Source organism: Triturus cristatus, chromosome 3_2 (genome assembly GCF_964204655.1).
Source record: "Triturus cristatus chromosome 3_2, aTriCri1.1, whole genome shotgun sequence".
In the NCBI taxonomy this organism is placed as follows: domain Eukaryota; kingdom Metazoa; phylum Chordata; class Amphibia; order Caudata; family Salamandridae; genus Triturus; species Triturus cristatus.
The window spans coordinates 297,764,570-297,774,481 of record NC_140584.1 but is presented as its reverse complement, the minus strand read 5'-3'; positions in this window follow the sequence as shown (position 1 = coordinate 297,774,481).

Here is a 9,912-nt window from a genome sequence, read left to right as displayed (position 1 = left end):
GGGGATCTGAACATTATTGACATCTTTTACCCATTGGGGTTCCTGTGCTTTTTTCCTATAGAGCGCCATCTCAGAGCTGGTCCTCTTCAGAAGGCATCTCTTAAGCTGCAGGGTGAATACCCCCGAACTTCGTGCAATGCCGTCAACTACGCCTGTAATATGTTCCCCATCCAGTCACAAAATGTTTGCGATGCACAAATTTACGCCCATTATGAGTTACACATACATGACAAATAACATTAAACCACCATATGAGGGAACCTGTGTGGTGTTTGTTATAAGGGCTTGATAAGTGGTCGGAAGCCCATTATAGCTTGGAAAGATCCTTTTTGATAACTCTATGTAGATGGTGTTGCAGCAGTCCAAACTAGGGCTGCAAAGACTGGAGCCTGCACTTTTTTTTAGGGGAGATGGAGATTAGGGAGATTCCCATAGAGTTGACATAGGCGATTGGAAGTGTTTTTGGTGACCTATTGCCTTTCAGGCGTGGTAGAGAGCTTACTTTCAAACAGCACTCCCAGATTCCACAGTCATTTGTAAATTTCTGCAATGCCTAGATTTAGTCCACACTTTTTGGGATTTACAGCTCCTTCAAAAGCACCCAAAGAGTGAGTTAATCAAGGACTACATTATTCACCCTAGGATCGTTCTCCATGTTGACCTTCAGTGTACCATGTGGATCAGTCACCACCATGGCCGGATTGGCCATAGCGGGCATCTGGCATTTTCCCGGGCGGCAGGAAGGGTGGGAGGAGGTTTTGCAGTGGTGCAGCAAAATCGGCCCCCAGTAACACAAGCAACAGTGCTTCACACTTGCACACCCACAACTCCCCCCGGGGCTGGCCCAACAGAATTGCCCGGGCTGGTGTGGGTTCCCAGTCTGGCCCTGGTCACCACCTAACTCTCGTGCTCAGAAGTTTATTCATTTATTCTCAATGAGACCATTTACACTGAGCTTGCAATGCTAATTACGTCCCTTGAAAGCAGATTCTGTTCACTTTGTAAAGACACTTATAATTTGAAGGTAACGCCGTGGGTGGAGATAGCTCAGTAGAGTTGATGCCGGTGCCTGTGAAATGTCTTGGGTGCACATTGTGCATGAAGGTAGTCACGAAGAATGGAACAGGTGCTCACATTTTCTTGCATGGCTAATGGACGCTTCCTAGTCTGCATTAGAGCTGATGAGCACAGCGTTCCCTGTCAATAATACATTGGTTATACAGGATGCACTGCACGTAGGACATATTTAAATAAACCCACTGGGGATTTTGGTACAGACAGCAGATCTACTTTCCAGCCTGTTCAGATTAATTTGTTGTACTGTCCGGAACTTCATCTGCTTTATTGTTCATAACTGCTGTTAATCTGCCGGTACATATTCGCCCATTCTGTTCTTTTCTGTCCTAGTTTGTGGAATTATGATTCTAGACTGCCTCAGAAGCCTTATGAACTGCTACCACTGTGGAAGGACATGGTGAACATGCTTTAGACTTAGTACTTGTTAAAATGGTAATTTACATCTGTAGGCCTAAATTTGCAATGGTTTGCTCCCTTCGCTCCAACGAGTAGATCCCCATGCCTATTTGTGTCGTTTTGCGACACACGAGCACCCTCGCAAAACCATAACTTTGGGTCGCAGACATTTCTTCTACTCTAATTAGGTTTGCATTTTCCATTCAGTAGTTGGAAAGGTGTTGTTGAAGTTTTCATTGGGTAAATGTTTCTTCTTGAGAGTGGAACGATTTCTAACATGAACATCTAGCCCACTCCAAGTTCTCATGGTCGTGTAGCCAGATGCGGGACCATGCCCAAACATATCACATTTTTAGCCTTTTTATCATCTCTGCATAATATTATGGCAATGCAGTTAACAGGGATTTGATATCTGATCATATCACTGTTTTCCATCAAAGAAACCTAGACACAGTAGCGTTAGTGCTATTGATAGAAGCTGGGCTGGTGGAGGAGCAAGACAGCACATTAGTATCTGTTCGAAAGTGTGAGCGGGGCACTGGGACAGCCGTGACGTACCCTTGTCGTCTGTGGCCGCATGCATTTGATGGGCCAGGGAAGACTGGGCTCTCAGCAGGGGCCCCAGCACCCTGCTCACAATTTCGAACCCATTGCATTGAGGGGAAAACTCAACTATCCAAGAAAAGACACTGAATAATGAAAGGCTAGCATGCGGTAAAAATTTGGTGAACCATGTCCAGCGGTCTTATAATTTTACAGGCTGCAGTGCAACATGGCTGAAAGAACAAGAACGCATGACATGGTCAACACTGGCCGCATCATAGCACCTTTTTTCCCTTTACTTTAAGCCACGTTGCACTGCAGGTGGCACTGGTGTGCAATATGTTAAAAAAAACATTGACAACGCCAATATATCTTGCATTGGTGAGGCCTATTGGCTTTACTCGTGCTTGTTTTAAGTATCTCTCTGGGTGTCTCACACCTCTCCCTCTGCAAAGGTTGTGACTCTGCAAATCCCATTTGCCCGCCCTTGTGCTATCCGATTATAAAAATTTAAATTAGGAGACTTCTGGCTGGTAGCTCACCAGATTATTGACTGTTGTGTAAGCAGTTTGGTCCCAAAATGTTATTGACGTAAGTATTAAGACTCCCCCAAAAATTATTTGGCTTCCAAAATTGTAGGCATCAAATTGTTTACCTATCCTCCTTCTCAATAACTCGTCTGTTGGTTTGGTGAGAAATTGAATAAAAGGGCCACACTATTCCATAAAAGTGTGGCTCTTCTCCTCTGTTTTCTACTGCTTTATGTTTTTTCATTTATGAGAACAACCTGTTGATTGTAAAGACAAATACATGTATTAATGTATGTTATATCCTTCAGCCTGTACTCAAATAAAAAAAAATAAAAAAATAAATAAATAAAGAGAAATTGAATAAAAGGACTTGTTGGATCTCAAGGGAGAAAAGTACGCAGAATTAGTATGACCCCAGCATGAAATAGATTTTAGAATAAAAGAAACTGTGTTAGGCATGCCTGCAACATCATTTGGAATTTAGGGGCACTTTTAAGAATTTTATTAAAGAAGCTCAGTAATCAAGAATGAAACGCAATACTTAAATATAATCTTGGCAACCGAAGATCAATCATGTAGCTAGTGGAGGAAAACTCATGTAACATTGACAGAACCCATTACAAATTTCCATTGAAACACAGACTTCCAAAGCAAACTTAGCAAGGCTGCATCTACTGCACCACCCACAAAGCGATACATGGAACAGGACCACTCTTCATCTGGTATAAAATCAGCAAATACATTCAACAAAGGAACTGCATCTCTAGATCGGCACAGAGCCTCAAAATCCCATCATACAAGAAAAAAACATGGGTGGCACATCCTTCTCTGTTCACAGCCAAACTATGGAACTCTTTACCCCCAAACATAAGATCCACGGATAACTACCTTTCCTTCAGAAGACTAGTCAAGAGTTGACTCTTGCCCACATAACCACCATCCTCAAACATAAATATACATTGTATCCCGGTGTATATAACCATATATTGGGACTATATATTTGTACCTACATATCTGTATTGCTTTGTATAAATGTATATAATAATTATGTTGATAAATATATAGATATTCGTTAGTTCTACTTAAATGTACATATTACTTATGGTTATATTATTCTAATGTTTAACATGAATAAGTAAATATTTATCATAACTACTTATCTACAATTGTTTCACTGTTGAATACCAAACAAAATTATAAAAACAAATAAATGAACTTAAAGTACAGCAATACTTGAAAGTCTGACTTTATTAAATGCAACTTAAATCTACTTATATAACATTCCCTATACATATATACATATATACCTTCCAGGTATTTATGTATCTTTATTTATTACTTTAATTCTAATTCAGCATCTCCGATGCACTACCCTATATCTCACCCTATACCTCTCTCAATATATCCTCTACCTCCACTCTCTGACTCATCCCAAACCCCATTCTACTACTATGATCCTCAAAATAACCCTTTCTAGACTCTTCCCTCCTCTATCCCCTTTACATTATCTCATACCTCTTTTACTATTCAGACCTCCCAAACAAGCCCTTCTAAACCCTTTTTCTCTGACTCTTCCCCCTAGCTCCCCTTTACTCATCCCAAACCTCCTACTACTGCTATGAGCTCCCAAAAACACTTTCTAGACCCTTCCACCTTCTATCCCCCACTATCCTTTTCAATCCAACTAACAGACTAGTATGTACACCGCACAAATTAATTTCATATTTCCCTATTCTAATTCCCCACTAATCCTTTATGGGTTCTGACGTAGCATGCTACTTGCCAGAAAATGCTTCGACACATCCTCAGGGGTATCAAGTGCTACATAGACGCAAATCCTTACCTCTTCTATCCCTCCACTATCCTTTCCCAATCCAAATAACAAACTCACATGTCCAAATTTATTTCAAATCTCCCTATATTAATTCACCACAACTCCTCTTTGGGTTCCAGAGAAGCATGCCATAAAAGCGCTTTGATGCATCGTCTGGGGTAGTAAGCACTATATAAATGCAATTACAATTACAACCCTCAGAGCCCAAGTTTGGTGTGGCTGAAGACTTCACCCATCTTGAAAATGCCCTGACACATGGTATTTTGGGTATGTTTGCAGCAAGGCAAACAGGAACTGCTCCAGAATTGGGTAGGTTTAACCCTTGCACCCCTTTCTTAATTGGTTAGGGAGGGGCCATGAGCCACTCTTATCTACAAGCTGATGGTAGGCATAAATGTTGCACCCCAGGAAATCTCTTCAGAAAACTTTCTGGACCTGCAGAAGATCAGAAGAGGTCTGGACCTGCTGTTTATGACCTAAGAGGAGCTTTGAGGGACTGAACCCGCTCCAGTATATAACCTGGACAAAGAAATGGACTTCAAGGGCTAGTTGTCTGGCCTCCTTTATGGCTGCAGAGAGACAACAAGCTGCAAGATGCCTTTGGGTGAAAGCACCCCATACGTACTTTCACTTTAATGTTGGCCGCGCCCCTTTCTTTAAACGCTGCTCACTGTAACCTGAATACGGGAGGAGCATCTAAAGCAGAGGGCTCCCACCTATTCTGTAATAGGAGCTACTTATGTTCAATGAAACCTATTGAGAGCTATTAACATTCGTAGTGCTGTAATAGGGACCACATCAGACAAGATTACCATATGCAAGGTTACTATATGTAATCAGCCTTGGTTGCCAGCAGTAATGTAAAAAAAAAAGTCTTTGTCAATACAGAATGCCTCTACATGGGTAATACATAACAGCCACAGCAGCAATATCTCTGCCAACAAGGGTAGAATATTTGTAGAAAGTCTCCCAAAAGTCACATGATTAAACACTTAAATATCAGCTTTAAATATATTTTGGAAATGCAGCCATTTTTCTCAAATTTCAGTAATGAGTTCTGAAAAGAAACACATATTTGTCTCTAATATATACTCTCAATTTTGGTATATCTTTATTAATTCAAAAAGGTAAAGCTTCTAAATGTATTAGACTGGGCTGCACAAAGGAGAGCTACTTACAGGTAGCTTGAGAGCTACCAGTACTCACAAGCTACTCGTTGGAGAAGCCAGGCCTAAAGAAAGGGGTGCGGCCACCAATAAAGTGGTTATGCATTTGCGAGAGTTTGAGCTATTGGCATTATAAATAATAATTCCTTGCATATTTGTATTGCTTTTAAAAGCACATAAATAAAAGGGATTGTCATTTACAATGCCAATAGCTTAAACACTCACAAATGCGATACCTATTGCATTGAAAATGGTTGTTAACATGGCCTTCATCTCTTGTTTACTTTATTTATCAGTCAGGGGGTTATTAGGGCAGTTGTGGAACACATTTTCAAGTGTTTTCTTCTAACAATTACTGTTTAAAGCATGTGCTGATAAGGTAAAAAAATGCCAGCCCTAGATGATTTATCTAATTTTTGTACTGATATGTGCTGATAAGGTCAAAAAATACCAGTCATGACAGTGTAAAACCAGCCAGGTGGCAACCCTATATGTATCACAGTGACACAATTCAGATTAGAGTAACCATAGCAATCAGTCCAGCCCAGCAGTTTCTCAGTAAATTGCTTGGGGCGGGTAGCAGCACACAACAAGCTGAAGCAAGCCCATACAGTTTTTCCTAATTATTTCTACAGCGCCTCATCGTACATTCATGAAGTAGGAGGAAGCTGTAATGCATGACTAATGCATTTTTAGTGTGGTGATAACCCCTGATACGTAGTGCTTGGAAAGGCTGACCCAAGTAAACAAATCTACCCACTTCTGGGCAGAGTTGCCAACTTTTGAGATGAGCTCAGTAACATGTGATTCTGGGCAAAACGCTTAATCTCCCCATGCCTACAAAAAAGTATCTGACCTTGAATAATATAATCTACTGCTCACACACAGTGCTCCAATACCTAAAAGACAGGAAGATCAACACTGCTTATATTCACTATGCCAGGCTCCGTATGAAATCCAGCCTGTGCATGACTTTTTTCACTACAAAATAGCAATGGTGTTAAACCTGTAATGATGCCACAAATGATTCAATGATGACCCACTTAAAACATGAAAATAGGTTAGTGACCTTGCAGGGACAATCCAGTCATAAGTGTTTCATCGGTTTTAAGGCAGCTTCTAGACTGTACAAACAAGGAAAACCCCGTCCACCTCCCCTTAGGAAAATCAAAACGTGCTATACAGTCACTTTATATGAAAAAACAACCTCATATCATAAACATTTTTCATTGGAAGTCAACTGATGCTCTCAAAACGTATTTATTAAGACAATATACCATATGTTCAACAGAAACTCCTATTGCTCATGACTCAACAATATCATGTTATTTATTTAGCAAAATTAATTAAATCTCCAAAACCAAATGAATCAGCTCCTCCCACATCACACACAGTCATCACCCCTTATAACATCCACAATCTCATCGATTCTGCACATACCCCATACATACTCTAACCTAAAATAAAAATGCATCAACAGACATCTAGCTACTATGGGTTGGACTGAGCTCTTTCTGCAGGGTCATCCCTAACTTTTTGCATTCAGACCTCCTGTTTTTGCTGAATTTGTTTTTGTTGGCCTTAGGACTCTGTGCACTTTACCACTGCTAACAGGTGCTAAAGTGCTTGCGCTCTCTCCTTAAAACATGGTAGAATTTGCTTATACCCAATTGGCATAGGTAATCTACTTATAATTTCCTAGTAACGTGGTACTACTTGTGCCAAGGGCCTATAAATTAAACACTACTAATGGGCCTGCAGCACTGATTGTCCCACCCACTTAAGTAACCCTTTAAACATGTCTCGGGACTGCCATTGCAGATCCTGTGTGTGCAATTTTAAACTGCCATGCGGACCTGGCAAAATAAACCCTTTGCCAGGCTCAAATCTTCCTTTTTTATACATATAAGTCACCTCTAAATTAGGCCCTGGACAGCACAGTAGGAAGGGTGTAATGTATTTAAAAGGTTGGACGTGTACTTTTAAGTTTTATATGTCCTGGTAGTGAAAAACTCTTAAATTCATTTTTCATTACTGCAAGGCCTATCTCTCCTGTAGGATAACATTGGAGTTGCCTTATTACATTTTATAGGTGTAATTTCCAAATGGAAAGCGATGAGCAGTTTATGTTTGGTGTCTCTGAAATCACAATTTAAAATCATAACATGTTGAAATCGGATTTTAAATTTCAATTTTGAAAATGCCACTTTTAGAAAGTTTTCCAAGGGATTCGGCCTGTTTTTTTATCAGCATAGTTAGGGCACTCTAAATTGTGTTTCTGTAAAATATACCTTAACCGACAGCAGTTATCAACACATTTATTTGGTCACATTTTATTAAATCTTGTGCATTTCTCCAAATTTAGAATATGTTTTTTACACAACAAGTCATATACTTTGAAACACTAGACCATTTGTCAAACTCTGGATACATGTAGCGCTCCTACAACTTAATGAATGCTTGTGCCACAAAACATTTACAACCAATTGATCAGTAATTTTGTCACAAAACTTACAAACAAACATATGGAAAACAACAATGAAAATGTCCCAGGTCTTGAATTCATAAACAAAGGAGCAAACCTTGTTTATTACAATTGTCTAAACTCCTAAAATAAAACCAAAACAGGGGGTTGGTGCACTGTATTTCATTAGGCCAGAAACAGGGACAATTATTTTCACACTGATTGCCTGTGTCCCAACGTCTCTCAGAGCTTGTGGGTGCAGTTTGAAACTGCTATATTGACCTGGTAAAATAAACCCTCGGCCAGGCTCCAACCTTCTTTTTTAATATATATAACTCGCCCCTAGGGTAGGTCCTGGACATCCCAGAGGGCATGGTGCAATATATTTAAAAAGTTGAACCTGCACTTTTAAGTTGTATATGTCCTCACAGTGAAAAACACTTACAATTGTTTTTCACTACTGCAAGGCCTATCTCTCCCATATGATAACATTGGAGTTACCTCATTACATTGTATAAGTATAATTTCCAAATGAGAAGAGATAATCAGTTTATGTTTGTTGTCTCTGGAATCACAATTTAATACTCTAACTTATGGTGAAGTTGGATTTAAAATTGTAAAACTGAAAATGACACTTTTAGATAGTTGGTATTTTCTTGCCTTTAACATACTATTCTCAAGTAAAGAATTACCTAAAGCCCATGCGCACAGTGTGAGTATTTAACATACCATTTACACAAAGTGCACCAATGTTCTGTATATTTCTTCAATGAACTTGTTTCATTCAAAATTAAAGCTCAACAAATGTTTGAGAAACATATTTTTTCTGAAATACATTTCATGTACATATCAATAAAAAACGTTGTAAAACATATCACAATCCAACTGTTCTTATTGTGCGGGTTCTACTTCCCAATGCGCAATGCATTTCAGGACACCGTCCCTTCTTCAGGGGCACTGTGTTAAAAAAAACATGAAAAATTACATATACAAATTAAATAACCAAAACCTAACATCTCGAGGTATCAGTACAAATCATTACGTTTTTAATGACACTGCTGTGTCTGCTCTTTCTTAGTCCTTTACATGTCTTTCCTGAGACGGAATTAGTAAAACAGATGTGAAAAGAAGGTGTGATGAAATTCGCCAAAATACATCTCTACAAACTCCGTAACCATGTGCCGGGTACGATCCTCCCGGTTGGGTGTTCAATGCCTCAAACACATCATGCATAACCTCGCGTGTGCATGAAATGTAACAGACCAATGGGTGCAAGATGCCTGCAGTAAATGCAACACTTTAAAATGGGAGAAAACTAAAATTGTATGTTTTATGGAATCCATATAAGCATAAAGTTAACTCTGTTTAATTTTCTCCCATTTCAAAGTTTTGCATTTACACACAGCAGGCATATTGCTCCCATTGGGTGGTAGACACAGTGTCATATTTATAACTGAAAAAGACAGCTTTTTTTAAGTGGGAGAAATTTAAAGTGCAGAACGATGTTCCATATTATGAACATTTTTGCAGAACATTTTTCAGCACTTTTAATTTCTACAATTTAAAACAAGCATTGGAAATGCAATAGGTCTCGCATTTGTTTGAGTTAGAGCTATTGGCATTGTAAATGGTAATGTCTTTTACCTATGTGTTACAGAGTCAATGAATGTGGTGTGTACTGGAAATATGTGAGAGGGATTGGATTAGTTAGTTATGTAATTGTGTGGCGTGGAGTTAAGTTGTGGAATTCTGTGGCATGGTGTGATGTAGAATTATGTGTATATTAATTATATGGAATTGCATGTTCAGGAATTATGTGGAGTGGGATTGTGTGTTCTGGAGTGTAATTATAAGGAATGGTATTTTATGTTGTGGAGTGGTATGTAGTGGAGTTTAATTATG